At 38.6% G+C, this 6140-nt stretch overlaps 1 pseudogene; it reads right to left on the reverse strand.

Moving 5' to 3' along the window:
* Positions 1 to 348: 348 nt before the first annotated feature.
* Positions 349 to 1100, reverse strand: LOC149181614 (spermidine synthase 2 pseudogene; annotated as a pseudogene).
* Positions 1101 to 6140: the final 5040 nt, after the last annotated feature.

The following is a 6140-nucleotide window of genomic DNA, read 5'->3' on the forward strand; positions in this document are numbered from 1 at the left end:
TTTGTAATGTTTCCTCGGACTTTTTGAATTTGAATGATGAACCTTTGTATCAAATTCTGCAGGGAATGTTATAGTAAAAGATTTCTTCTCCCCTTTTTTGGAAAACTCAAGTTCTGTGGGTTTCACCGACACCAAAACTCCAGGAGGACCCGTCACCTCCGCTTTATAAGTCACATGTCCCTCTGCCTGTGCGCCGCGCGCTCCTTGTATGCGCCGCGTGTACTGTCAACACACTGTCGGCCTCTCCAACACTGGAATTCACTCTTCAACCTCCAAATTCGGCTTTCTCCTTTGGATTTTTGTGAATGTTTGACATGCAGATAGGTTGTCAAAAACAATGGATTTGCTTTACAATTTAATATAGCGCTGCTCTTTAATGGGATTAACAGGATTTTTTGAAATCTACTGGTGGTCCTTCACTTGAGCAAATCACAAAACCAATTGTGCCACTTGGATATGTTGGAACTGATGTCCATGTATAGTGAATAGAGCCCTTGAAAGTCTACCTGCACGTTGTGACAATATCTTGAATAACATGCATATGTAACCATAAGCTTTCTACCTGACTTATAACTACGCCTCCATGCCTCAATGCTCTGGACACTATTTCATAAAATGGTTTTCCAAATAGTTCCTCTGCAGGACCTACTGGATCAGTAGAGTCTACAATAATTGCATCATAAATTTCCGGCCTGACATTCCCTCAAAAAGGCAGTTCCATCACCGATATGAAGCCTTACGTGAGGATCATCATAGCCTATAGCAACGTTTGGGAAAAATTGTTTGGATACATTTATAACCATTTCATCAATTTCACATATATCAATTTGTTCCACAGAACTGTGTCGACATATTTCTCGAAGAACTCTCCCATCACCTCCTTCAACAACCAATACCTCTCTGGGAGATGAAATAGAACAAAGTGGAAGATGAGCTATCATCTCATGGTAGGCGCATTCATCTTTCTCTGTCAACTGAATCACCTTATCCAGAACAAGCACTTTCCCATATGTTACTGACTGAAATACCATCACATCTTGATATTCTGACTTGCCTTAAAACAATATATTTTCCACCACAAATTCCTTCGATTCTTTCATTTTCTTCTGTAACCTTATTTAGTTGAAATGATGGTTCTTCTGTTTGTGCTTTTGCAGGGATAGGAGCAGCTATAGCTGCTGCCATTGAAGAGTTGTACAACTTTATCAACCATGTATTGAACGACTTAATAATTTCTTCTTTAAAACAGAGTTTTGAAGAAGAACTATCCTTCAGCATCATTAATAATGTGGATCTTGAAGTGAAACCTTATTGAAGCTCTCTTTGGCCTACAGGCTTTAGTGAACACTTCTGGAGGCAAAATCCTGGACTCAAGGATTAAAATGACCCTTTTTGACCAAACTAGTATTTGATGACTGCAAATGAAGAGAAATGAACTTTGGTGAATTCGACTCTGACAGAAGACTGACAAGACTGAGTCTAACATTGGCTCCGATTGGGATGGCAGCTACCACTCTGTGGAGGTGCCAAGAACATCAGATCTCTAGGAGAGCTAGACAGTGCCTTCGTCCATTGGGCTATGGAGTCCATTATTCCGACAAACCAACACGACTCAATTTATTGACTGAAACTTAACTCAAACTGATTCAATGCAAACTGAAATGACTGAAAAATTGACTCTAACAAACTGTACTTAGAAACACTAAGACCTAAACTTAAAACTTAAAGCTGGGTGGCAGTACATGGCCACCCGTGTTTCTTACAAGGCCATATATCATCAAACTATATCAAAATGCCAATGTAACCAATCAAGCAGATGCCTTCTTGCTTGATTCTCCTGATCAGATCTCCAGGTCAACAGTAGATACTTGTAACTGGGCATCCCAAAAGCTAATTGACCATGATCTCCTTCCTCACCGAATACTGCAACAATCACCTTCACTGCTGGCTGCAACAGATTTGCCATTGGATCATGAAAAACATGAAGATTTGCTATTGCCACCTCCTGCTGAAGAAACAAGGTGTCCTTTGCTTCAAATTCTGATCTTCCTTCATCATGTACTTCAGTGAAAGTATGCTCCTGGGCTTTAAAAAACTCTGAACAGGTAGATGAGCAGATATCTTCTTGGAAAAACATTTCAACACATGAAACATATGAAGAAGAATCTGAGTGGAAATCCTGAATGTTTTGATCTTCTGTGGTGTGAATGTACTGTAGGTCATTTTCATATGATATGACAACCAAGTTTTCATGTTCCTTATTACATTCATTAATCATAAGAAGAGAAACTTCATATGATTCTTGAAGCGCACAAATGACATTTCTACCATCTACTAAAGATTCATCCAAAGGAACTTTTTCACCTACTTGAACAAAGATATCCTCTTGTTGTTCATGAATTGGCTGGATTACCTTGGTAGGAAGGCTGTGTTCTGATGAGATGAGGGAAGTTAGGCCTGTAACTCTGTCTTTTTCATTTGAGGTAGCCTCAATAATGCAATTCTCTTCTATGAGATCCGGAACAACATATTTTTCCTCATCACAATCTGTCTCTCGATCTAGTTTATCATCATCATTTTCTGAGATTGGAACATCATTTTCCTGCGTATCCTCTTTTATTTCAACCAGATCTGAAATAGGACTTCCTTTTTCATCATTTTCAGTCATGTGGAAATCTTTAACCTGCTGATTTTGATCCTGCTGCAAAGTTTCCTCTAAGAGTTCTGTAGACTGCTGAAACGGATTTTCATACAATGCTTCCATGATTTCTTCGTCCATAAAATTATCATCCTCATAGTATTTTTCAAGGCTCTCAATAAAACCATAAGCATGCTTGCAACAATCCTGAACTAAATTTAATGATGGATAAGATTCTTTATACTTCTCAAAGAATATTGAATGAAAATCCTTTAGACAATAGATGGAAGCAGGTGGCAAGCTTTCATACAAAGATCGGGCTTCGTCTTCCAGAGTAGCCATAAACATTTTCATCAAACAGTCTTTAGGAAAATCGATCTTTAATTTATGCACGTGAATGTGAAATTTCACCAGATGAAGAGCAGCGTCATTACCTTCCACATTTCTGAACACAGGAAAATTCTTTGACCAATCTACCTTGGGCATTTTATTTGGAAAACCTGGGATGTCATCTCGGCTCATGGGAGCGTATCTTCTTGCAATCTGATCCATCTTAAGAAATCTTAAAGCTACTGATCCCTCTGTAGTGGAGTCACCATGAAAGACAGATTGCATGGATTCTTCAGTGAATGGAGTCACCAGGTGAATGATTTCAGTCGTCTTCTTATGTCTGATCATTGTTCACCATCAAAAATCAGCACTGAACTTGAGATATGTACTGGGGTAAAACAATCTACAAGTAAACCATTTCGTCCCCAGCGGAGTCGCCACTATGTTAGCGCTCGAATCTGCCTCAGGCTGAAGGAAGGCAAGGTTCAAGGCAACATCAAACCAAGATCAGCCTCGTAGCTAGCCCTACGAGGACAGGAGAGGGCTCTCTCCAGTCAATCTCGATAGAATGAGCAATCGGGTGCGAGATGACTAAAACTGGGAACTCATTTTAGGCTAGTCAATGGATAGGAAAAGGGATAATTTGATAAATGACTGGGTTTTTTGGGCAGCATGGGATTGAGGATAGCATGAGCAGGGAGATTAAATCTGAGACACAGATTATCTCAGGAGGCAAGACAGGTAATAAATTTAGCATTCAATTTTGAAATTATATTGAATGAAAAGAATGCTGAGAGGTTGACAAGGGCGATAGATGAATTCTTATCAAACAGAAGAAAACAAAAAACATGAATACCTTCCCAAGGCAGAGCAGCAAACTGGATTTTTCCTTTTCTCACATAAAAGTATTCATTTAGAAATGATTATGAAATGAAATGGAAACATAACAAGCTACATATGAAACAAAGGAAAATACAAGTGCTAAATTCACACCACAAGAATCTCAGGAGTCAGAGCTGTATCTTTTCATTAAATCCTTGTCAAAAACTGTACAGTGAAGTTTTCCTTCACAGCTCTCCCGCCGTTTGCCAGAACTCAGAACCCTTTACAAAATATTTTTTATGCAATAAATAAGCTCCACTATGAGAAAACAAATCGGTCCAAATGGGGAGCTGTTACATCCAAAATCCTGAGGATATGAAATGAACTGTCCATCTATTCTATAGATAGAATAGCGTTTCATTATTTCACTTGAAACTTTTTTGATGGCCAATAAAAAGGTGACAACTGTAGCTGCATATCATAACTGAAGTGAAAAATAGGAAATCGAATCTTGTTTTTCTGCCCTGGTGGATGCCTTTGATTTAGATTTTGGCTTTTTGGTTTCTGACTTTTTTCCTTCCCTGTGCCTTTTTCACCGCTTGGTTTTTGAATTTTTCACCTTATGATTCTATTCCAAGGAGACCTTTTCCGTTTGTTAAAGTATGTCATATTCTTTGCATGGGCAGAAGATGCAACCTTTATAAGTGATTGGTGCCTTGCAGCAGGCAGGAAAATCCAAGGCAGAGTCTCATATACATGGTCTGAAGATGCCTTTTAAAAACATCCAAACAAATTAGGCTGGCATCCTTGTGATTTATGCATTCTCCTCCTTTGAACAGCTATTAGAATGAACATTGTACTTACAATTAGTCTGACATACTATAGAAATATCTTTTAAAAAACCACAGTAATTCCTCTTTTCTCAGATATATGTCAAATTTGTGGGAAAATTCAGCAAACCAAATACAAGAAAACTGCCCTGCCAGATGTTCTTCTCACTCAGTAATTATTAGTATTTGAATAAATATATGAAGCACCAAGATGAAATTGCTCATTATTGAATTTCCTGTGAAAACCTACAGAACTGCCAGAAATCAGTCTTTTGGTAATCACATGTATAGCTACTCCTCTTGTTACCGAGTTTGAAGCTACATATTAAAATGCCAAATGCCATGTGACCAGGCCAATTTCACAAGAACAACAAATATACTTACAGCACTCTTTGCATCGCGGAATAGGCACCAAAGCCAATATCAATCTTCCATCAAGATCGAGGTCTTCATGAAAAGATGATGTGGGAATATAAATCTATAGGCATCTGTAAGCTCTGAATCCTATAGTCTGGAAAGCTGCACCAAACACTTTTGACGGGTTGGGTTCAAACTTAAACCACCAGATTTATCCCTGTCAGATTTTAATTGCACATCTATATCTTTGATGGTAGTTGACCTTTCTTTAGTTTCTTTACTCTTACTAGTACCTGAATTGAGCTGAGAACATATTAGTGATAAAGATTGCAACCATGGAACCAAAATGCGCTTCCTTACAACATCATCCGAACCTGTATATTGACCCAAAAAATAAGATGTAGAAGAAGCCCTTGCAAATTTTTGGCAAACTGTGTTTCTCCCTCAACTTCAGAATCATGGCCAATATTAGATGTGGAATTGGCATTATATAGACCGTGACTCTTTTGCACTAAGCTACTTATGCAAAAAACTATAGCTGGACTTCCTGCAGGAAGGTACCATACCAAGGCCTGCACTCCCGAACTTAGGCCTTCAAAAGGAGTCAGGCGTGGATATGCCTCTAAAGCTCTTTGAATATAATATACAACAAGTTGCTCCTTCAATGATATTGTATCATCTTTCTTATTATGCGAGGAATCCATGCTCGAATTGTTGATTGAAATAAATGTGACAAATACTGCATGTGATCCACGCGCTACATTTTGGTCTCATCTTTATACCAACAGTATTACGAACAACATAACTTTGAAGGATCTTAAAATACCACATTTCTAGGCCCTGAAATATGAACCGACACTCTTTGATTGTCTCCTAAATGGAAGTATAGCTGCAAAACCATGCTAAGCATTGCTCTTTTTCATTATTGCCTGCTTCTGCTTTTGTTTTCTTTTCAGGGGACCAATTTTGGGTGCGAACCTCTTCTTATGTTTGCCTTGGATCTTTGTGCGTTTTACACCAGGTGTCAGATATGGAAGCATGTTGTCCCCACAAGAGAATTGACACGCTTTCTTTTCCTATATTTCCTGGTGACCTGTGATGTTCTCAACAAACTGCTCCATTCCACCAATGTCTCTAGAAAACCCTTTTGCATCTATGAGAGT

Source organism: Pinus tabuliformis, chromosome 3_2 (genome assembly GCF_031772625.1).
Source record: "Pinus tabuliformis cultivar Carrire ecotype Pingquan chromosome 3_2, CPIR1, whole genome shotgun sequence".
In the NCBI taxonomy this organism is placed as follows: domain Eukaryota; kingdom Viridiplantae; phylum Streptophyta; class Pinopsida; order Pinales; family Pinaceae; genus Pinus; species Pinus tabuliformis.